Source organism: Triticum urartu, chromosome 3 (genome assembly GCF_003073215.2).
Source record: "Triticum urartu cultivar G1812 chromosome 3, Tu2.1, whole genome shotgun sequence".
NCBI lineage: Eukaryota > Viridiplantae > Streptophyta > Magnoliopsida > Poales > Poaceae > Triticum > Triticum urartu.
Genome location: NC_053024.1, coordinates 296,980,766 through 297,005,382, shown reverse-complemented (window position 1 = coordinate 297,005,382; position 24,617 = coordinate 296,980,766).

The following is a 24,617-nucleotide window of genomic DNA, read 5'->3' as shown; positions in this document are numbered from 1 at the left end:
AAGTGACATATTTTTATCACATACAATGCATATTTCATTAATCAAATTGAGGAAAAGAATACCGTTGATCCTATTAACCCGACTGGAGAGAGTATTTGAAAAGGGCATGATAAACATGAATGAAGGTTGTATGACCATGTGTGTGTGGCAGACGAACAACAAGGCAGCTAGGATGTTGATTGTTTTTTATGTGTTTTTTATTGTCTAGATTTAATATTAGTTACCGAAAAAGGCTTTCGCCTCGCTTTAAATATAAAGCAATGATGAACCATAGCCAGGTACAAACGCACGCCACCACAATACAAGCACACACCTAAGGCATGATACATAGGCGCTGAGCGCAGCAACACCACCCCTAGCACTACAAGAGCAACCCGATGTCCTCCACTGTGAACACGCCACCGTGAAGAGATGATGCCACATATGATGAACTGAGGGTTCCAAGGCGGCGCCTTCAGGAAGGTAATGCACCATAATGCCGCCACCGCCTGACCCGAGGGTCAGGGTTTCCCCTGGAGCAACATGATGGGCAATGAGAGCCACGACGACGCCTTCAAGAAGGGAACGGGCTTCGTCGTCGCCGGTCCATCCAAGGAAAGATCACATTTTCACCCCGGCCAACACTCAGCACCACCAAACGCCACACCCCAGCGACCACACCGCCCACACGCCCATGGCCACCGGGCAACACCAAGCCGCGGGCTCTACCCATGAGCACCGCGGTACCACCACCAGGGCTACCGCCCCGGAATCCAAGACCTTCGCACCACCTCACCCGGGACTTGGTGCTACCCCAACCAAAGATACGAGCGGAAAGGACCCGCCTTTCGCATCCCTGGGCGCCCCCTGAAGGAAATATACCCTAGAGACAATAATAAAGTTGTTATTTATATTTCCTTATATCATGATAAATGTTTATTATTCATGCTAGTATTGTATTAATTGGAAACTTAGTACATGTGTGAATACATAGAAAAATAGAGTGTCCCTAGTATGCCTCTACTTGACTAGCTCGTTAATCAAAGATGGTTAAGTTTCCTGACCATAGATATGTGTTGTAATTTGATGAATGGGATCACATCATTAGAGAATGATGTGATGGACAAGACCCATCCGTTATCTTAGCATAATGATCATTTAGTTTTATTGCTATTTCTTTCTTGATGACTTATACATATTCCTCGGACTATGAGATTATGCAACTTCTTAATACCGGAGGAACACCTTGTGTGCTATAAAACGTCACAACATAACTAGGTGATTATAAAGATGCTCTACAGGTGTCTCCGAAGGTGATTGTTGGGTTGGCAGGATCAAGATTAGGATTTGTCACTCTGTGTACCAGAGAGGTATCTCTGGGCCCTCTCGGTAATGCACATCACTATAAGCCTTGCAAGCAATGTAACTAATGAGTTAGTTGTGGGATGATGCATTACGAAACGAGTAAAGAGACTTGTCGGTAACGAGATTTAACTAGGTATGATGATACCGACGATCGAATCTCGGGCAAGTAACATACCGATGACAAAGGGAATGACGTATGTTGTTATGCTTTGACCGATAAAGATCTTCGTAGAATATGTAGGAACCAATATGAGCATCCAGGTTACGCTATTGGTTATTGACCGAAGATGTGTCTCAGTCATGTCTACACAGTTCTCGAACCCGTAGGGTCCGCACACTTAACGTTCGATGACGATTTGTATTATGAGTTATGTGTTTTGGTGACCTAAGTTTGTTCGGAGTCCTGTATGAGATCACGGACACGACAAGGAGTCTCGAAATGGTCGAGAGGTAAATATTCATATATTGGAAGGTTATATACGGACACCGGAATGGTTCCGAAGAGGTTTGGGGATTTTTCGGAGTACCGGGAGGTTACCGGAACCCCTCGGGAAAGTTAATGGGCCTAATTGGCCATAGTGGAGAGGAGAAGGCAGCCATAGGAGGTGGCGCCCCCCCTCCCAAGCCCAATCTGAATTGGACAAGGGGTGGGGCGCAGCCCCCCTTTCCTTCTCCCTCTCCCCTCTTTCCCCTTTCCCCTCTTCGTTGGAAGGAAGGGGGGGAGAATCCTACTAGGAGTGGAGTCCTAGTAGGACTCCCCCCTTGGCACGCCCCTCCTAGGCTGGCCACCTCATCCCCCTCTCCTTTATATACGGGGGCGGGGGGCACCCCCAAAACACAACAGTTTCTTAGCCGTGTGCGGTGCCCCCCTCCATAGTTTACTACTCCGGTCATATTGTCGTAGTGCTTAGGAGAAGCCCTGCACGGATCACATCACCATCACCGTCACCACGCCGTCGTGCTAACGGAAATCTCCCTCGACCATCTACTAGATCAAGAGTTCGAGGGACATCATCGAGTTGAACATGTGCTGAACACGGAGGTGCCGTACGTTCGGTACTTGGATCTGTTGGATTGTGATGACGTTCGACTACATCAACCGCGTTAACCTAACGCTTCCGCTTTCGGTCTATGAGGGTACGTGGACACACTCTCCCCCTCTCGTTTCTATGCATCTCCTAGATAGATCTTGCGTGATCGTAGGAATTTTTTTGAAATTGCATGCTACGTTCCCCAACACCCCCAAGTGTTGTGACCCACTAGGCCGGCCAAAACTGGCCTCCCATCGACCTGTCCTGTTGCACCGGGCTCGAGACGAGCTCGGTCCCGTCGTCAGGCCCGAGACGAGCATAGTCTTGCTACCGGGCGCGAGATGAGCTCGATGCTGCTGCCGGGCACGAGATGAGGCCAGTCCCGCTGCCAGGCACGAGATGAGCTCAATCCTGCAGCACCGGGCGTGAGATGAGCGATGGATCGCATCTGGGATTAGACGACCCCTTCGACGGGAGAAAGGGTCGAAGGCCGACACAGACCGCCTACAGACAGGTCGATGCCGGAAAAAACCAACCACCGCCCCAACCGATCTGCCACCACCACAACACCAACGCCTCCACGCCCTGGCCAGATCCACCCGGAGCAGCGGGGACACTAGCCGCATCACCACCACCTCATCAGGGCTGTCGGCCACCCCTGCCAACACCAACCCTCACCATCCACCGGATCTGGGCAGGGAATCCCAAATCCACAGCACCCGCTAACCACCACCATCTAGAACGGGGCAGGGGCCAGATCCGCCACCAGCCCGCACCTGGGCACTGGGGCCCGAGCTATGCCCACGCCGCGCCGGAGGGAGGGGAGGAGGCGGCGCCAGCGACCGAAAGACGCCGGGAGGGGGAGAAGGAGCCGAGGTAGGGCTGGCCTGATGCCCAGCGCCACCAGGCAGAGGGGAGGCACCCCGCGGAGCCCCTAACATCATGCGGGAGAGCCCCCCCGCCGCCAACGCCACACGATCTTTGGCCGGCGACGCCCCAGGCGGCAGCGAGGGAGGGGGTTGAGGCGAGGGGAGTGGAGGGGCAGCACTAGGGTTTCCTCCCGGGGCCGCCCGCGGGAGCGCCTCAGGGAGGGAGCAATGGTGAACTCTAATATTAGTTAATACTTCTATCAGATATGTATCCTCTCACTAAGTCACCATAGTCGTAATCAACGGAAATGTCTCCGTGGTGTGAGCCCCTCGTCGTAATAATCTTAACTTGGAGACCCTTTGACTACAAGAGCAGGCATTGAGCCCCTCGGTTGACTTTAATATGGCCGGGCCCTTGGTTGCTACTTGGAGACTTTAATATGATCCTTCATGCAGAGGAGAAGAGCAACAATAATCTTAACCGGTGGATCATGAGGAAGTTTAAGGAGTTCGTGGATAATTGTGAGCTCAAAGAAGTCTACATGCATGGGTGGCGTTTCACGTGGACTAACGAGAGGGAACAACTGGTGATGACTAAAATCGATAGAGTGCTTGTTTCCGTTGATTGGGAGCTTAACTTTCCGGACATTCTACTGCAAGCCCTCTCCTCGAATATTTAGGATCATGCCCCGCTCCACCTGACCACGTAGGCCCCGTTCTACATGAAGAGAAGGTTTCGTTTTGAGATGTTCTGGATGAGACTCGAAGGGTTTGAGCAGGCAGTTAGAGAGGCCTGGGTGTGCGATGATGATATTGTCGATCCTTTCAAGAGGCTTGACTCCCTCCTTCGCAACACCGCGACAGCCTTACAATCATGGGGGCAAAGGAAGTCTGGACACATTAAAACTCAAATGGCCATTGCGAACTACATCATCCTGAAGATGGATCGTGCCATGGAGGCTTGGGTTCTCCGATTGAAGAAAGATGGCTAAGGAGAACTCTAAAGCACACATTGCTAGGTTTGTCATGTTTATAGCGCACCATTGAGCGGCAGCAATTGCGTTTACGCTGGATTCGGGAAGGAGATGCTAATACCAGGCTATTTCAAGCCGTGGCGAATGGATGCAGATCGAAGAATTTCATCCAGCACATTGGGCATAATAATGAATTGATCACGGATCAACAAAGGAAGGAGGAGGTTTTTACGGAGGCCTTTGAGCACCTTCTAGGCCATGCGTCCACAAGAGAGGCGGACCTAAACCTAGATTTTCTGGTGTTGGACAGGCACGATCTTTCGGATCTGGATGCGATCTTTACCGAGGAGGAAGTTTGGGATACGATTAAAGATATGCCGCTTGATCATGCGCCTAGGCCAGACGGGTTTATCCCTGCTTTCTACCAGAAGGCTTGGCCCATTGTCAAGAATGACCTAATGGCCGTGATAATTAAGTTGTATGTGGGTGTGGGAGGGGATTTGGCAAGTTGACAACGCATATTGTACTGATCCCGAAGAAACCGAACGCGGAGGTGGTGGGTGAATTCCGCCCGATAAGCCCGACTCACAGTGCTGCCAAACTATTTGCGAAGATGCTTGCCAATCGCGCTAGGCGCAGAATGTCAGAGACCGTGGCCGTTAACCAATTTCCCTTCATTTGCGGAAGGCACCTCCATTATAATTTCCTTCTGGTTTGGCAAGTAGCGGGGAAGATTCACGCCCGTAAGGAGGCCGCAGTTTTTCTGAAACTCGATATCTCGAGAGCTTTCAATTCGATTGCTTGGCCATTCCTCTTTGAGGTAGTGAGACACAAAGGCTTTGTGTGTAAATGGTTGTCATGGATATCTATCCTGCTCAGGACGGCAACCACAAAAGTGATTGTTAACGGGATCCCAGGAAGAAGCTTCCAACATATGCAAGGGTTACGGCAAGGAGACCCTGTCTCTCCCCTTCTGTCTGTCATCGCAATGGATGTTCTTTCCAAGATCATGATGAAAGTTGTAGACTCGGGTGTGACGAGCAGTATCTCTGGGGTCTCGGCGACACATACTGTATCTATATATGCGGATGATGTGGCTATGTTTGTTAAGCCTTCTGAGGTGGACCTAAGGTTTGTTAGAGAGGCTTTAAAGATGTTTGGAGATGCGTCGGGCCTCAAGATAAACTATCACAAATCATCAGTGGTGATGATCCATGGCGATGATTCTGACAGGGACAGGGTGGTGTGTGTGATGCCCGGATAATTAGGCTACAATAATCCCACCTTAATGATGCCACGTCACCACGGTTACTGTTGTTAATCTCGCGTTAGTCCAAAACCGAGTAAAATTCAAAATTCAAATAACAAGTCCAACTTTTTTTCTTCGAACAGTAAATTAAAAATGTTCATTGGGTTGCCAAATTTCACAAACTAATTTTCATGAAGAAAGCAATGATTCTTCTTATTATTAAAATTCCCTTTCTTCATTTAAACAGAACCAACACCGTTAAATTGAGCTTTTTCAATTTAAACAAATTGTTAAACATTTCATGATGAGTTGAAACTGTTTTTGATAGCTCAAAATGTGGTATGCTAATTATGTGCCCATTTTTAGATTCAACAAAAGTCAAACTGATTTTAGAATAAAATGCAAAGTAGAAAAGAATTAGAGAAAAAAAGAAAAGAAAACAAAAATAAGGAGTAGGACCTAATCTTCTGGGCACTTTGGCCCATTAAGCTAAAGGGCCAGCCCAGCCCACCTCCACCTTTCCTCCCACCTCACTACAGGAGACTGGAAGCGTGGCGGCCATCCGCCGGCCGTGGCCGCGCCATCCGCACGCGTCGGCCATCTGCCGTCGCTCTAGCGTGGATGAGATCTCCTTGAGCCCCCGTGGATGAACCCTAGCCCCTGACTTTCCTCCCCTCATGCTGCTCCCCTCGATCCCAAGCTCGGCCTCGCTACTGTCACCATGGACCTCGACGTCCGCGTGTACACTGAGCTCGCTGCCGACTAGGACCTTGTCCTGGACCTCCTTCGCGCCCAGCTACATCACCTACGAAGACAAAATCGAGCTCAAGGCCCCAGTATCAAGCGGATCGACCACGACTTCATCCTCGGTGTCCGCCACTCGTGGTCATCGATATCCACCACCGGTGCATCCCCGGCCTCCTCGAGCACACCACCGGAACCGCGGTGAGCTCATCTCCCCATCCCCCCTGGTTGCCCCTCGATTAGTCACCGTAGGTCGCCATTCCACCGTCGAGGCCGGAGCTTCGCTCGTGTGCGCCCCCTGGCCACGCTCGTCGCGCCTTTGGCCTTGACCGGTTGTGCCCAGCCACGCCCCCATGCGCGCTCCCGCACCACCGGCCGCTGCCGTCGCGCCCTACTCCCCACGAGCACGTGCGCCCGCTGCCGTCGCTACTTGCTGGTGCTCCCGTCGTCGTCGCGTGCAGGCCATGGCCTCGACCGCACCCTCGCTCGCTGCTTCTTCCCCGCGCTCGCCTCTCGCCTGCTGCATGCGCCCCTGACGCCCAGCGCGCCCCCTGGCCGCGAGCCCGCCCGCGCTGCTGCCTGGTTACTGCTGCCGCTGTAGGCCGTCGCCACGAGCGCCGCCCCCTGCTCGTCGCCGCCTAGGGCCGCTCCGGCCGGCCGTGCCAATACTCTCCCCGCGCCCGCGCTTGCGGCCCTGCCGCTCGCCGCCTGCCCGCGCTCCACCGCACCCCGCGCCGTCCGGCCGCCGTCGCCGGGACGCCCGCTCGTGCCCCCGCCGCAGCCCCAGCTGGCCTAGGCCAGCACCCAGTAGGGCCGGCGCCCAGCGCCCGCTGCCCGCTAGCGCCCAGTGCCCGCTTGTGGCCTGGGCCTATGGCACTGGGGCCCCACGACCTTGTTTACTTTAAAATAATAATAATTGTAATTGTAAAAATATATATTAATAAATTAAGTAATTAAATGGTTAATTAACTTAATTAATTAAATGGTTAATTAACTTAATTAATTAATCTTAATTAACCTAACGAAGTAGATTAGTTATTTTAAAACTGCAACTAGTTATATGAGTCAATGACAGCGGGCCCCACCCCCTGTTGACCAGTCAAACATTGAGTAGTCAACTGGGACCCCCTGGACCCACTGTCTGCCTCTGGTGGCCTTGCTGTGTGCACTCTACTGGGTGCACATAGCAATTTAACCTTTTTATTTTGAAATAATAATGATTTTGGAAAATCTAGAAAAATGTTTAAAAATTTAATAATTCATAGAAAATAAACGGTAACTCTGATGAAAATGGTTTCTATATGAAAGTTGCTCAGAAAAATCCAATGAATCCGAATGCGCAGTACGTTTACCTGTCGGATGCCACTAACTATATGAACATGGAACATTCCCCCTCCGGTCATCTGTCTGACACAGGTCCGGAACCGGCCATACGTTAGGTCACACCCGGCGCAACTTTTTGCCATGTTATGCTTTGTGATGCTTTGTTTGCTTTATATTTATTTTTCCTTCCCCCTCTTCTCTCCGGTAGACCCAGAGACCGATGCTGCCCCTGTGATCGACTACGTCGACGGCGACACTTCTTCCTTTTCAATAGAGCTTCCAGGCAAGAAAACCCCCCTAGAGCATTCCGATATCGCCCATTTCTTTCCCTCTCATGCTTGCATTAGAACTGCTACTGCTTTATGTATGATCCTACTCTGATGCATAGCCTGTTTTGTTACCTGCTTTCATCCCTTACCTGTTTATCCTAAACTTCTTAGTATAGGTTGGTTAGAGATCCATCAGTGACCCCACCTTGTCCCAGTTCCCTCGCTTTATGTTCGATGACTCGATCAACATGATCGACGTCCAGGCTCCGGCACCGCACATCACCCCCTTAGTTGTACGGCTCTGCAGAGTTACCATCGAGTGCCGAGGGTGGAACCTCTTACATCACTCATGATGAGAACTCTGTAGTGTAGCTATATGGTCGAGGTCATCGAGGGTGATTTCCTCCTTAACCACTTCCGTTACGGCTCCGTCGTGCAACCCCTCAAGTGTGAGCCTCGAGGGTGTATCCTCTTACGTTCACCTTGATGATAACATCGAGTGGAATTCTCCGGGGGTGATTCCTCGGGTTTTCCCCTTGGTGTTAGACACCCAGTTACTATGATTACTATGACTTTACACTGAACCATGTTACTAAAGACGGGTCGGCCCTGAGGGGTACCCGCGCGAGCTTAATAGCGAGTGATGTGGAGTCGGGTTGACCTGGAAGGTGCCCGCGAGATACTTACGAGGCGTGGCAGGGCATTCTTAGCCCTTGCCGCAAGTACTCGAGACGGGGCGACGGGGTCACATCTTTTGTGAGTCTCTGCTTGTTACCGCGCGTTCCTAATCCACAACGATTTGGATATTTGATCCGCGAGGCCTCTGGCCTAATAGTACTAACCATCATGTGGGCATAGTATGGGCGTTCTGCGCCGTATACATCAGCCGAAGCTTAATAGACATCAGCGACTGAGCGGCGCGCGCCGGGTTGGACTGCGTAAGCACCTGCCTTTTGAAGGAGGTAGCTAGGTATGCTCACCGGCGGCCCACGCGACGTGCAGGAGTTCCCGGGGCGATGGCCCATGACCCCTGGGGGCATAGGTTTAGTCCGGCGTGCTGGCCTCTCTATTAAGCCTAGGTCGGGCTACGGCGTATTGTTTGGCCAAGGCCGGACATGACCCAGGAAAGTGTGTCCGGTCAGAGTTAATCGAGCGTGGTGGGTAAGTTGGTGCACCCCTGCAAGGAAGAAAAAATCTATCGATAGCCTGTCCTACGGTAACGGACACTTGGAGTTGTATCCTGATCGATACAACTAGAACTGGATACTTGAGATGATAAATGGAGATGAGAAATGGATATGAGAAATGGATAGTATGGCTCTGGGATTGCTTTCTCGCACGGATTCGAGAAAGGATCTCTGGCCGAGGTTGATAACACTACCTATTTTACATTATGTTGATCTGTACTCTTCTATATGCTACAAGATGCTTGAAGATGCTAGTCTTCGATAGGATAGGATTTCCCCTTCTCTTCTGGCATTCTACAGTTTAGTCCACAGATACAACCCATTTCCTTTGATACAGATGCATACTTAGTTTAGATCTGATGTAAGTCTTGCGAGTACTTTGGATGAGTACTCACGGCTGCTTTGCTACCTCTTTCCCCCCATACCCGATTGTTGTGACCAGATGGTGGAGCCGAGGATCCAGACGACACCACCGACGACTCCTACTACCCCGAGGGTGCCTACTACTACGTGGATACCGCCGATTACTAGGAGTAGTTAGGAGGCTCCTAGGCAGGAGGCCTTGCCTTTTCGATCGTTGTTGCTTTTGTGCTAGCCTTCTTAAGGCAAACTTGTCTAACTCATGTCTGTACTCAGATATTGTTGCTTCCGCCGACTCTTGTGTATTCGAGCTTATGTATTCGAGCCCTCGAGGCCCCTGGCTTGTAATATAAAGCTTGTATTATTTTAATTTGTGTCTAGAGTTGTGTTGTGATATCCTCCCGTGAGTCCTTGATTTCGATCGTACACATTTGAGTGTATGATTAGTGTACGATTGAATCGAGGGCGTCACAAGTTGGTATCAGAGCCGACTGCCTGTAGGTAGCCCCCTTTCCAACTCCTTGGCCGAAGTTAAGTCTAGTCATTGCAAAAACTTTTACTAACATGGCTATGTGTCTTACGAGCCCACGTCGCCATTTGGGTGGTATTAGTATCTTTTATTCCTCGTCTATACTCTAGGACTCTGATCTCTCTTCTATTCGGGTTAAATGGTTTTACTAACTCGAACATTAGGATCTCATGATCACATCCGCCCGGAGAGCCCCTTATTTCAGATGATCGCCTGCTGCATCAGAAGATTCCGAAGATACTCTACGATATTCTCTCAAGACTTTGTGCCTGTTGCCTTTGCAATTCCTTACCACCGAAATATCCTTATGGATAACTACACACACTTACCAATCTTACATTCTATCCCATTGATCTTGTTATTACAAGATGCCCTGAACTGCTCTCCTTTTTCCGAGAATCCTTTGAGCTTACTGCCTTGCAGTTCCTTGTCATCTGAATACCCCTACGGATAACTTTGTGCACCTATCGAGTATCCGCTCATCCTCAGTTGATTCTTGTACTTTACAAAAGTCTTCGTAATACCATTCGTTCTTGTGAAAATCCTCAACAACCTATTGTTCTTGAATTTCTTGCTTGCTTGCATTATGGTTAATACCATAAGTCTAGTAATCTTATTGTCAGACTTTGTCATTATCATTTTGAGTCCATTGATACAATATGTTGCGTATGCTCGCAATCCTCAATCAGATCCTAGAATTCATCCTTCCGGCTCAGACGTCATTCTTGTTGGAAATATGCCCTAGAGGCAATAATAAAATGGTTATTATTATATTTCGTTGTTCATGATAATTTTCTATTGTTCATGCTATAATTGTATTATCCGGAAACAGCAATACGTGTGTGAATACATAGACCACAATGTGTCCCTAGTGAGCCTCTAGTTGACTAGCTCGTTGATCAATAGATGGTTACGGTTTCCTGACCATGGACATTGGATGTCATTGATAAAAGGATCAGATCATTAGGAGAATTATGTGATGGACAAGACCCAATCCTAAGCCTAGCACAAGATCGTGTAGTTCGTCTGCTAAAGCTTTTCGAATGTCAAGTATCTTTTCCTTAGACCATGAGATTGTGAAACTCCAGGATACCTAGGAGTACTTTGGGTGTGCCAAACGTCACAACGTAACTGGGTGGCTATAAAGGTACACTACAGGTATCCCCAAAAGTATCTGTTGGGTTGGCACGAATCGAGACTGGGATTTGTCACTCCGTATGACGGAGAGGTATCTCTGGGCCCACTCGGTAAGACATCATCGTAATGAGCTCAATGTGACTAAGGGGTTGGTCACGGGATGATGTGTTATGGAACGAGTAAAGAGACTTGCCATAACGATATTGAACAAGGTATTGGTATACCGAGGATCGAATCTCAGGCAAGTGCTATATCAATAGACAAAGGGAATCGTATACGGGATTGATTGAATCCTTGACATCGTGGTTCATCCGATGAGATCATCGTGGAACATGTGGGAGCCAACATGGGTATCCAGATCCTGCTGTTGGTTATTGGCTGGAGAGATGTCTCGGTCATGTCTACATAGTTCCCGAACCCGTAGGGTCTACACACTTAAGGTTCGGTGACGCTAGAGTTGTAGAGATATTAGTATGAGGTTAATCGAAAGTTGTTCGGACTCCCTGATGAGATCCTGGACGTCACTAGGAGTTCCGGAATGGTCCGGAGGTAAAGATTTATATATAGGAAGTCCAGTTTCAGCCACCGGGAGAGTTTCGGGGGTCACCGGTATTGTACCGGGACCACCGGAAGGGTCCCGGGGGTCCACCGGGTGGGGCCACCTATCCCGGAGGGCCCCATGGGATTAAGTGGCATGGGAACTAGCCCCTGGTGGGCTGGTGCGCCCCACCCAAGGGCCCAAGGCACCTAGGGTTGGAAACCCTAGGGGGGCGTTGCCCCCCAAGGGGGCATGCGCCCCCCGGATGGAAACCCTAAGGGGGTCGTTGCCCCCCGAGGGGCCGCCGCCCAGGGGGCCACCGCCCCCCCTCTAGATGGGATCTCCAAGGGGCATGCGCCCCCTAGCCCCTCTATATAGTGGAGGGGAGGGAGGGCAGCCGCACCCTAAGCCCTGGCGCCTCCCTCTCCCTCCCGTGACACCTCTTCCTCCTCCAGTAGCACTTGGCGAAGCCCTGCTGGAATCCCGCTGCTTCCACCACCACGCCGTCGTGCTGCTGGATCTGCATCAACTTCTCCTCCCCCCTTGCTGGATCAAGAAGGAGGAGACGTCTCAGCTCCGTACGTGTGTTGAACGCGGAGGTGCCGTCCGTTCGGCGCTAGGATCATCGATGATTTGGATCACGACGAGTACGATTCCATCAACCCCGTTCTCTTGAACGCTTCCGCTCGCGATCTACAAGGGTATGTAGATGCACTCCTCTCTCTCTCGTTGCTAGATGACTCCATAGATTGATCTTGGTGATGCGTAGAAAAATTTAAATTTTTGCTACGATCCCCAACAGTGGCATCATGAGCTAGGTCTATGCGTAGTTTCTATGCACGATTAGAACACAAGTTGTTGTGGGCGTCGATTTTGTCAATTTACTTGCCATTACTAATCTTATCTTGATTCGGCGGCGTCGTGGGATGAAGCGGCCCGGACTGACCTTACACGTACACTTACGTGAGACAGGTTCCACCGACTGACATGCACTAGTTGCATAAGGTGGCTAGCGGGTGTCTGCCTCTCCCACTTTAGTCGGATCGGATTCGATGAAAAGGGTCATTTTGAAGGGTAAATAGAAATTGGCATATCACATTGTGGTTTTGGCGTAGGTAAGAAACGTTCTTGCTAGAAACCTATAGCAGCCACGTAAAAATTTGCAACAACAATTAGAGGACGTCTAACTTGTTCTTGCAGCATATGCCGTGTGATGTGATATGGCCAAAAGGATGTGATGGATGATATATGTGATGTATGAGATTGATCATGTTCTTGTAATAGGAGTCACGACTTGCATGTCGATGAGTATGACAACCGGCAGGAGCCATAGGAGTTGTCTTAATTTATTGTATGACCTGCATGTCAATGAAAACGCCATGTAATTACTTTACTTTATTGCTAACCATTAGCTATAGTAGTAGAAGTAATAGTTGGTGAGACAACTTCATGAAGACACGATGATGGAGATCATGGTGTCATGCTGGTGACGATGATGATCATGGCGCCCTGAAGATGGAGATAAAAAAGGAGCAAAATGATATTGGACATATCATGTCACTATTTGATTGCATGTGATGTTTATCATGTTTTGCATCTCACTTGCTTAGAACGACGGTAGCATAAATAAGATGATCCCTCACAATAATTTCAAGAAAGTGTTCCCCCTAACTGTGCACCATTGCTATGGTCCGTTGTTCCAAAGCACCACGTAATGATCGGGTGTGATAAGTTCTAACGTTCGCATACAATGGGTGTAAGCCAGATTTACACACGCAATACACTTAGGTTGACTTGACGAGCCTAGCATGTACAGACATGGCCTCGGAACACGGAAGACCGAAAGGTCGAACATGAGTCGTATAGAAGATACGATCAACATGAAGATGTTCACCGATGATGACTAGTCCGTCTCACGTGATGATCGGACATGGCCTAGTTGACTCGGATCATGTATCACTTAGATGACTAGAGGGATATCAATCTGAGTGGGAGTTCATTAAATAATTTGATTAGATGAACTTAATTATCATGAACATAGTCTAAAACTTTGCAATATGTCTTGTAGATCAAATGGCCCACGCTAATGTTGCCCTCAACTTCAATGCGTTCCTAGAGAAAACCAAGCTGAAAGACAGTGGCAGCAGCTACACGGACTAGGTCCGTAACCTGAGGATTATCCTCATAGCTGCCAAGAAAGCATATGTCCTTGATGCACCGCTAGGTGAAGCACCTGTTTTCCCAGCAACTCAAGACATTATGAACGCCTGGCAGTCGTGTAGTGATGATTACTCCTTGGTTCAGTGCGGCATGCTTGACAGCTTAGAACCGGGGCTCCAAAAGCGTTTTGAGCAGCACGGAGCATATGAGATGTTCCAAGAGCTGAAAATGGTTTTCCAAGATCATGCCCGGGTCGAGAGATACGAAGTCTCTGACAAGTTCTACAGTTGTAATATGGAGGAGAATAGTTCTATCAGCGAGCACATACTCAAAATGTCTGGGTTGCACAACCGCTTATCTCAACTGGGAGTTAATCTCCCGGATGATGCGGTCGTTGACAGAATCCTTCAGTCGCTCCCACCTAGCTACAAGAGCTTTGTGATGAACTTCAATATGCAGGGGATGGAAAAGACCATTCCTGAGGTATATTCAATGCTGAAATCAATGGAGGTGGAGATCAAAAAGGAACATCAAGTGTTGATGGTGAATAAAACCACTAAGTTCAAGAAAGACAAGGGTAAGAAGAACTTCAAGAAGGACGACAAGGGAGTTGTCGCTCCCGGTAAGCCAGTTGCCGGGAAGAAGCCAAAGCATGGACCCAAGCCTGAGACTGAGTGCTTTTATTGCAAGGGAAACGGTCACTGGAAGCGGAACTGCCCCAAGTACTTAGCGGATAAGAAGGCCGGCAATACCAAAGGTATATGTGATATACATGTTATTGATGTGTACCTAACTAGTGCTCGTAGTATCTCCTGGGTATTTGATACCGGTGCAGTTGCTCATATTTTTAACTCAAAACATGAGATGTGGAATAAGCGGAGACTGGCGAAGGACGAGGTGACGATGCGCGTCGGGAATGGTTCCAAGGTCGATGTGATCGCCGTCGGCACGCTACCTCTACATTTACCTACATGATTAGTTTTAAACCTCAATAATTGTTATTTAGTACCAGCTTTGAGCATGAACATTGTATCTGGATCTCGTTCAATGCGAGATGGCTACTCATTTAAATCTGAGAATAATGGTTGTTCTATTTATATGAGAGACATGTTTTATGGTCATGCCCCGCTGGTTAATGGTTTATTCTTATTTAATCTCGAGCGTGATGTTACAGATATTCATAGTGTGAATGCCAAAAGATGTAAGGTTGATAATGATAGTCCCACATACTTGTGGCACTGCCGCCTTGGTCACATTGGTGTCAAACGCATGAAGAAACTCCATGCAGATGGAGTTTTGGAGTCTCTTGATTCTGAATAATTTGACATGTGCGAAGCATGCCTCATGGGCAAAATGACCAAGACTCCGTTCTCTGGAACAATGGAGCGAGCAACCAACTTATTGGAAATCATACATACTGATGTGTGCGGTCCAATGAGTGTTGAGGCTCGTGGTGGTTATCGTTATGTCCTCACCCTCACTGATGACTTAAGTAGATATGGGTATGTCTACTTGATGAAACACAAGTCTGAGACCTTTGAAAAGTTCAAGGAATTTCAGAGTGAGGATGAGAATCAACGTGACAGGAAAATAAAGTTCTTACGATCAGATCGTGGAGGGGAATATTTGAGTCACGAATTTGGCACGCACTTAAGGAAATCTGGAATTGTTTCACAACTCACGCCGCCTGGAACACCTCGGCGTAATGGTGTGTCTGAACATCGTAATCGCACTCTATTGGATATGGTGTGATCTATGATGTCTCTTACCGATCTACCGCTATCATTTTGGGGTTACGCTATAGAGACTGCCGCATTCACTTTAAATAGGGCTCCGTCGAAATCTGTTGAGATGACACCGTATGAATTGTGGTTTGGAAAGAAACCTAAGCTGTCATTTCTGAAAGTTTGGGGATGCGATGCTTATGTCAAGAAACTTCAACCTGAAAAGCTCAAACCCAAATCGGAAAAATGCGTCTTCATAGGATACCCTAAGGAAACTATTGGGTATACCTTCTACCTCAGATCCTGTCGGCGTTCTGGGAACGGGGGTCCCCAGACTTGCCTGCCTGCGTCCTGCGGCGTGGCTCAAAAGGGGGCTCAGCGCGGCCCATCTTCACCAACACAAAACCAAGACCCTCGCGAGGGGCCAAGCCTCGCGGGGCGGATGACGCGGAGCTTCCTCAGGCACGGCCTCATCAGGCTGGCTCACGAGGAGGCGGAGAGACCAAGGCGGGGTACCTCACGAGGTGCCCGTGACGCAAGCCATGACGACCAAGGGCGCCAGGCGGGTGCCAGCCCGCGCAGTGTCCTCCTTTCCTCTTTGGTGCAAAGGGGGCAAGCGCAGCCGCGGAGTACCGAGGCATCAGGCAAAGGTTGCCATTTCGGTGCAACGAGACCAAGACCATGAGGACTACAAGACGGAGGTCATCGTGGAGCCGAGACGGCGTCATCACCAGAGCTTTGTGCAAGCGAAGACTACTTTTGTCAGGGTAGCTGGTACTAGCTGTCCCCTTTCAAATTAGCCCGCCATTGTTGGCTCCTTTCCTGCTCGATATTTGGGAAGAGGACCAGGGCCTCTATAAATAGGATCAGCCACTCGCAAGAGGGGGCAGCTGAGAAGGAGGAGGCTCTTTAGAGAGGGGTTTCGATCAGAGAAAGAGAGAGAGAAAGGTGACTGAACTCCTCCCAGCAGTTCATCGCCCCAGCCAAGAACAGACCCTCGCGAGGCCGTTCTTCCTTGTATTGTTCATCATCATCAGCCCAAGAGGCAATCCACCACACCACACACTGGAGTAGGGTATTACACCACAACGGTGGCCCGAACCAGTATAAACCCTGTGTCTCTTGTGTTGTTCTTTCCATAGTTTAGATCTTAGCGAGGTGGAGGGGTGCAGGTAGGTAGGAGGCGAAATCTCCACGCGCACCCCAGAGTTCGAACCTCAAGGGTCTGCCAGAACCCGAAATCCGACAGATCCGAAGGCAAGATCTTTGTTGCCAAGAGTGGATCCTTTCTAGAGAAAGAGTTTCTCTAGAAAGAAGTAAGTGGGAGGAAAGTAGAACTTGATGAAGTATTGCCTCTTGAACCGGAGAGTAGAGCAGCTCGAGAAAATGTTTCTGTGGTGCCTGCACTGACTAGAGAGGAAGTTAATGATGATGATCATGAAACTTCAGATCAAGTTGCTACTGAACTTCGTAGGTCCACAAGGACATGTTCCGCACCAGAGTGGTACGGCAACCCTGTCCTGGAAATCATGTTGTTAGACAATGGTGAACCTTCAAACTATGAAGAAGCGATGGCGGGCCCGAATTCCGACAAATGGCTTGAAGCCATGAAATCCGATATAGGATCCATGTATGAAAACAAAGTATGGACTTTGACTGAATTTCCCGACGATCGGCGAGCCATAGAAAATAAATGGATATTTAAGAAGAAGACAGACGCGGATGGTAATGTAACCATCTATAAGGCTCGGCTTGTCGCTAAGGGTTCTCGACAAGTTCAAGGGGTTGACTACGATGAGACCTTCTCACCCGTAGCGAAGCTGAAGTATGTCCGAATCTTGTTAGCAATTGCCGCATTCTATGATTATGAGATATGGCAAATGGACGTCAAAACGACATTCCTTAATTGTTTCCTTAAGGAAGAATTGTATATGATGCAGCCGGAAGGTTTTGTCGATCCTAAGAACGCTGACAAGGTATGCAAGCTCCAACGCTCGATCTATGGGCTGGTGCAAGCATCTCGGAGTTGGAACATTCGTTTTGATGAGATGATCAAAGCGTTTGGGTTTACGCAGATTTATGGAGAAGCCTGTGTTTACAAGAAAGTGAGTGGGAGCTCTGTAGCATTTCTCATATTATATGTGGATGACATACTATTGATGGGAAATGATATAGAACTCTTGGAAAGCATAAAGGCCTACTTGAATAAGTGTTTTTCAATGAAGGACCTTGGAGAAGCTGCTTACATATTAGGCATCAAGATCTATAGAGATAGATCGAGACGCCTCATTGGTCTTTCACAAAGCACGTACCTTGACAAGATATTGAAGAAGTTCAATATGGATCAGTCCAAGAAGGGGTTCTTGCCTGTATTGCAAGGAGTGAGATTGAGCACGGCTCAATGCCCGACCACGGCAGAAGATAAAGAAAAGATGAGTGTCATCCCCTATGCCTCGGCCATAGGGTCTATTATGTATGCCATGCTGTGTACCAGACCTGATGTAAACCTTGCCGTAAGTTTGGTAGGAAGGTACCAAAGTAATCCCGGCATGGAACACTGGACAACGGTCAAGAATATCCTGAAGTACCTGAAAAGGACTAAGGATATGTTCCTCATTTATGGAGGTGACGAAGAGCTCATCGTAAAGGATTACGTCGATGCTAGCTTCGACACAGATCTGGATGAATCCAAGTCACAAACCGGATATGTGTATAGTTTGAATGGTGGGGCAGTCAGCTGGTGTAGTTGCAAGCAAAGCGTCGTGGCGGGATCTACATGTGAAGCGGAGTACATGGCAGCCTCGGAGGCAGCACATGAAGCAATCTGGATGAAGGAGTTCATTACCGACCTAGGAGTTATTCCCAATGCGTTGGGCCTGATGATTCTCTTCTGTGACAACACTGGAGCCATTGCCCTTGCCAAGGAGCCCAGGTTTCACAAGAAGACCAGGCATATCAAGCGTCGCTTCAACTCCATTCGTGAAAATGTTCAAAATGGAGACATAGATATTTGTAAAGTGCATACGGACCTGAATGTCGCAGATCCATTGACTAAATCTCTTCCACGAGCAAAAAATGATCAACACCAGAACTCTATGGGTGTTCGGTTCATCACAATGTAACTAGATTATTGACTCTAGTGCAAGTGGGAGACTGTGGGAAATATGCCTAGAGGCAATAATAAAATGGTTATTATTATATTTCCTTGTTCATGATAATTGTCTATTGTTCATGCTATAATTGTATTATTCGGAAACAGTAATACGTGTGTGAATACATAGACCACGACGTGTCCCTAGTGAGCCTCTAGTTGACTAGCTCTTTGATCAATAGATGGTTACGGTTTCCTGACCATGGACATTGTATGTCATTGATAATGGGATCACATCATTAGGAGAATGATGTGATGGACAAGACCCAATCCTAAGCCTAGCACAAGATCGTGTAGTTTGTCTGCTAAAGCTTTTCTAATGTCAAGTATCTTTTCCTTAGACCATTAGATTGTGAAACTCCCGGATACCTAGGAGTAATTTGGGTGTGCCAAACGTCACAACGTAACTGGGTGGCTATAAAGGTACACTACAGGTATCCCCGAAAGTATCTGTTGGGTTGGCACGAATCGAGACTGGGATTTGTCACTCTGTATGACGGAGAGGTATCTCTGGGCCCACTCGGTAAGACATCATCGTAATGAGCTCAATGTGACTAAGGGGTTGGTCACGGGATGATGTGTTATGGAACGAGTAAAGAGACTTGCCGCAACGAGATTGAACAAGGTATCGGTATACCGACGATCGAATCTCAGGAAAGTGCTATATCGATAGACAAAGGGAATCGTATACGGGATTGATTGAATCCTTGACATCGTGGTTCATCCGATGAGATCATCGTGGAACATGTGGGAGCCTACATGGGTATCTAGATCCCGCTATTGATTATTGGCCGGAGAGATGTCTCGGTCATGTCTACATAGTTCCTGAACCCGTAGGGTCTACACACTTAAGGTTTGGTGACGCTAGAGTTGTAGAGATATTAGTATGTGGTTAACCGAAAGTTGTTCGGAGTCCCTGATGAGATCCTGGATGTCACGAGGAGTTCCGGAATGGTCCGGAGGTAAAGATTTATATATAGGAAGTCCAGTTTCGGCCACCGGGAGAGTTTCGGGGGTCACCGGTATTGTATCGGGACCACCGGAAGGATCCCGGGGGTCCACCGGGTGGGGCCACCTATCCCGGAGGGCCCCATGGGCTGAAGTGGCGTGGGAACCAGCCCCTGGTAGGCTGGTGCGCCCCACCCAAGTGCCCAAGGCGCCTAGGGTTGGAAACCCTAGGGGGCCATTGCCCTCGAGGGGGCATGCGCCCCCCGGTTGGAAACCCTAAGGGGGCCGTTGCCCCCGAGGGGCCGCCGCCCCGGCCCCCCTCTCTATATGGGATCTCCAAGGGGGCATGCGCCCCCTAGCCCCTATATATAGTGGAGGGGAGGGAGGGCAGCCGCACCCTAAGCCCTGGCGCCTCCCTCTCCCTCCCGTGACACCTCTTCCTCCTCAAGTAGCGCTTGGCGAAGCCCTGCTGGAATCCTGCTGCTTCCACCACCACGCCATCATGTTGCTGGATCTCCATCAACTTCTCCTCCCCCCTTGCTGGATCAAGAAGGAGGAGACGTCTCCGCTCCGTACGTGTGTTGAACGCGGACGTGCCGTCCGTTCGGCGCTAGGATCATCGGTGATTTGGATCACGACGAGTACGACTCCATCAACCCTGTTCTCTTGAACGCTTCCGCTCGCGATCTACAAGGGTATGTAGATGCACTCCTCTCTCTCTCGTTGCTAGATGACTCCATAGATTGATCTTGGTGATGCGTAGAAAATTTTAAATTTCTGCTACGATCCCCAACAATTCTAACATGTGCTGAATCTCGATCTATCAAATTGCCATCGATTGTACCCCTAAGGCTATTCTACCTATCCATCCCTTATCAGAGCATTGCTTCTGATCCCTTGTATTGGAATTCATAATTCCTTTGCAATTGAGCTTTGAGTTAGTTAGTTGTTTCTATAATCTGATCTCCTTGCATTCTTTCTTCCTCTGGTTGAATATTGATGCTCACATCAGATCCCTTGTGGACGACCAGACCCCTTTTTCGGATTTTATCCGACAACTTCCTTCATATTCAATAAGCTTGTGAGCCTTTCCTCGGATACATAATGCTTTTGGTAAATTGTATCCTCCGCTTTCTCAAGCATGCTCTACTACCGAGCTTGTGTTATTTATTCTCGAAATTTATGATATATGTTCCTAAGATGCCCCGATGGGTTGAACCTATGCCTTCCCTAATCTGTGTGAACTCGAAAGTTATGCGGGTTATACTCTACTGGCTTTTCGTCAGATAAAATTTCAATAGTACAACTTCATCAAGAGCGAGAAGTAAAATGAAAGGTTATGCATTGTAGAAGTGGGAGTCGACCCTGAACCTTGTGTTCATGCCCACGGACACGGCGGGGGACTTATCATGAAAGCTTCTTGCAAGGATATTTAATCATTTGAATATTCTTCCGGTATCGTAAATTGGATCCCTTGCAGTTATGGTCCCGACCATATTTCCTCCTTGATCCCATTTACTGGGTAAGTTACAATTACTTATCCTCTGCAAATCATTCCCCCGTCCAACCTCTACTCCGTTTTACGTTCTGACATTACACCTAGTACTTGATACTGGGAAGCTTTATACCCCATCACATCATTCCTAGCCTGATCGACTATATTTTTATCATGTCAACTTTTTAACTGTGATACCTGGTCCTTATGCCCAGAGCAACTTCTGACGATGAGCTAATCTTACGTCAATCTTACTCATCTTATCATTTCACCTCGAACAACAAGCTTGACTTTGAGCTTGTGTAGAATCCGTGGTTCTCATAGCCCTTCACTTCTTCCTTCCTTTTCTGCTCGGTGACATCTTCATGAAATCTCTCGACAAATGTGTCGTGATCATCATCAACATTCTGAGCTTTTCCAGGATATCAATCAAATTCATGGTGGGAAATACAATCCTCCCCCTCGATGATTTATGTTATCATCACAACATTCTTGCCTTCCCCAACACAAACTTGTTTATATAATTTTGGAAATACATCCTTTTTGGCATGTCGATGGATTGTGGCTGAGCCCGTCGGCCACACACTCATCTTTTCCCTGCTAAAATTGTATGAATTGTTTTCTAAGTTGTTTCCGATGGATCCTTGGTGTATCCAAAGTCTGACCTTTGCTTGAAACCATGTCAATTCTATCTCGAAGCATGTCTGTGGTACTCCGATTTTCAACAAAGAACATTTGATGCACGATGGTAAACTTTTATTTATCAGTTATCCAAACACCGTTGTATGGGTAATGTCATGAAATTTCTTTCCCTTTACCTAATTGGTTATCTACTTACTATCCTGTCATGGATATCATCCTCTGCTTGTCCTTGGGAATGATATACTCCTGATAATTGTGTTTAAACACGTTTTCCTTTCCATTGTTCTGATTAATATACTAATCATTTTTCCTTTCCATTCTTTTGTTTAACCTTTCCGGTACACTAACTTATCTCAGTAGAGATAAATTCCTGCTTAGGTAAGCACCTCAATGTACAACTCTGTCAGTAAAGACCCTGTTACTATTGTTGATGGCATTCCGGTAGCCACCGATGGACGAAAACTTTGCCTAACGGCCCGCCTCGTTCAACGAGCAGGAAAATGGTTCTCTTCATCCCTCGCCCTTGGTACCGACGTTGTTGCCGACATAACTGACAGGCTACCCTTTTACATGCCTTGCTATCATGACCGTGCAAGATGTCATCGCTCCTTCTATTTTAACCCACATGGTGGGCCCATAAACCATAGGTCCCATGATCGAAACCTGACTCTCATGTATACCCCTATTTCTAAAAGTTTTTCCTTATGCTTAGCTTCATATGAAAATCCCGAGCCGCCTTCCGAGAGGCGATCTATTTTGGTATCATACGCAATACTTATTCCCATTGCTCTGAACCCCTTTCACCCTTTGTTTCAGGCAACAAACGATTGTCTACCAGGTTGAAGCTTCTTATTGCACCCCACCTTGCTCTCGATGACTTTCTTGAATTTTAACTTGAGAGATGCCTCTATGCCACGTTCACTGACATAGTCCCCACGTACCTATCTGGTGTTGAGCTTCGTCCTTCCCGAGTCTTTCCCCTTACTCCACCTCTTAAATCTCAGGACGAGATTTCTTGTAGTAGAGGAGAATTGTGACGCCCTTATAATTAGGCTACAGTAATCCCACCTTAATGATGCCACGTCACCACGGTTATTGTTGTTAATAACAAGTCCAAAACCGAGTAAAGTTCGAAATTCAAATAACAAGTCCAACTTTTTTTTCTTCGAACAGTAAATTAAAAATGTTCGTTAGGTTGCCAAATTTCATGAACTAATTTTCATGAAGAAAACAATGATTCTTCTTATTATTAAAATTCCCTTTCTTCATTTAAACAGAACCAACACCGTTAAATTGAGCTTTTTTGATTTAAACAAATTGTTAAACATTTCATGATGAGTTGAAACTGTTTCTGATAGCTCAAAATGTGGTATGCTATTTATTTGCCCATTTTTAGATTCAACAAAAGTCAAACTAATTTTAGAATAAAATGCAAAGTAGAAAAGAATTAGAGAAAAACAGAAAAGAAAACAAAAATAAGGAGTAGGACCTAATCTTCTGGGCACTTTGGCCCATTAATCTAAATGGCCAGCCCAACCCACCTCCACCTCTCCTCCCACCTCACTACATGAGACTTGGAAGCGTGGCGGCCATCCGCCGGCCGTGGCCGCGCCATCCGCACGCGTCGGCCATCTGCCGTCGCTCTGGCATGGATGAGATCTCCCTGAGCCCCCGTGGATGAACCCTAGCCCCTCACTTTCCTCCCCTCGTGCCGCTCCCCTATCCCGAGCTCGGCCTCGCTAGTGTCACCATGGACCTTGACATCCGCGTGCACGCCGAGCTCGCCGCCGACTAGGACCTTGTCCTGGACCTCCTTCGCGCCCAGCTAAATCACCTACGAAGACAAACTCGAGCTCAAGGCCCCAGTAGCAAGTGGATCGACCATGATTTCATCCTCGGTGTCCGCCACTCGTTGTCGTCGATCTCCACCACCGGTGCATCCCCGGCCTCCTCGAGCACACCACCGGAACCGCGGTGAGCTCATCTCCCCGTTCCCCCTGGTTACCCCTCGACTAGTCGCCGTAGGTCGCCGTTCCACCTCCGAGGCCGGAGCTTCGCTCGTGCGCGCCCCTGGCCACGCTCGTCGCGCCTTTGGCCGTGACCGGTTGTGCCCAGCCACGCCCCCACGCGCGCTCCCGCACCGCCGGCCGCCCGCCACTGCCGTCGCGCCCTACTCCCCTCGAGCACGTGCGCCCGCTGCCGTCGCTACTTGATGGTGCTCCCGTCACCGTCGCGTGCAGGCCATGGCCTTGACCGCACCCTCGCTTGCTGCTTCTTCCCCGCGCCCGCCTCTCGCGTGCTGTATGCGCCCCTGACGCCCAGCACGCCCCCTAGCCGCGAGCCCGCCCATGCTGCTGCTTGCTTACTGCTGCCACTGTAGGCCGTCGCCGCGAGCGCCACCCCCTGCTTGTCGCCGCCTAGGACCGCTCCGGCCGGCAGTGCCACCGCTCTCCCCGCGCCCGCGCTTGCGGTCCTACCGCTCGCTGCCAGCCCGCGCTCCACCGCACCCTGCGCCGCCCGGCCGCCGTCGCCGGGACGCCCGCTCGTGCCCCCACCGCAGCCCCGGCTGGCCTGGGCCAGCACCCAGTCGGGCCGGCGCCCGCTGCCCGCTAGCGCCTAGTGCCCGCTTGTGGGCTGGGCCTATGGCACTAGGGCCCCACGACCCTGTTTACTTTAAAATAATAATAATTATAATTGTAAAAAATATATTAATAAAATTAATAAATTAAGTAATTAAACGGTTAATTAACTTAATTAATTAAACAGTTAATTAACTTAATTAATTAATCTTAATTAACCTAATGAAGTAGATTAGTTATTTTAAAATTGCAATTAGTTAGATGAGTCAATGACAGCGGGCCCCACCCGCTGTTGACCAGTCAAATGTTGACTGGTCAACTGGGACCCCCTGGACCCACTATCAGCCTCTGGTGGCCTTGCTGT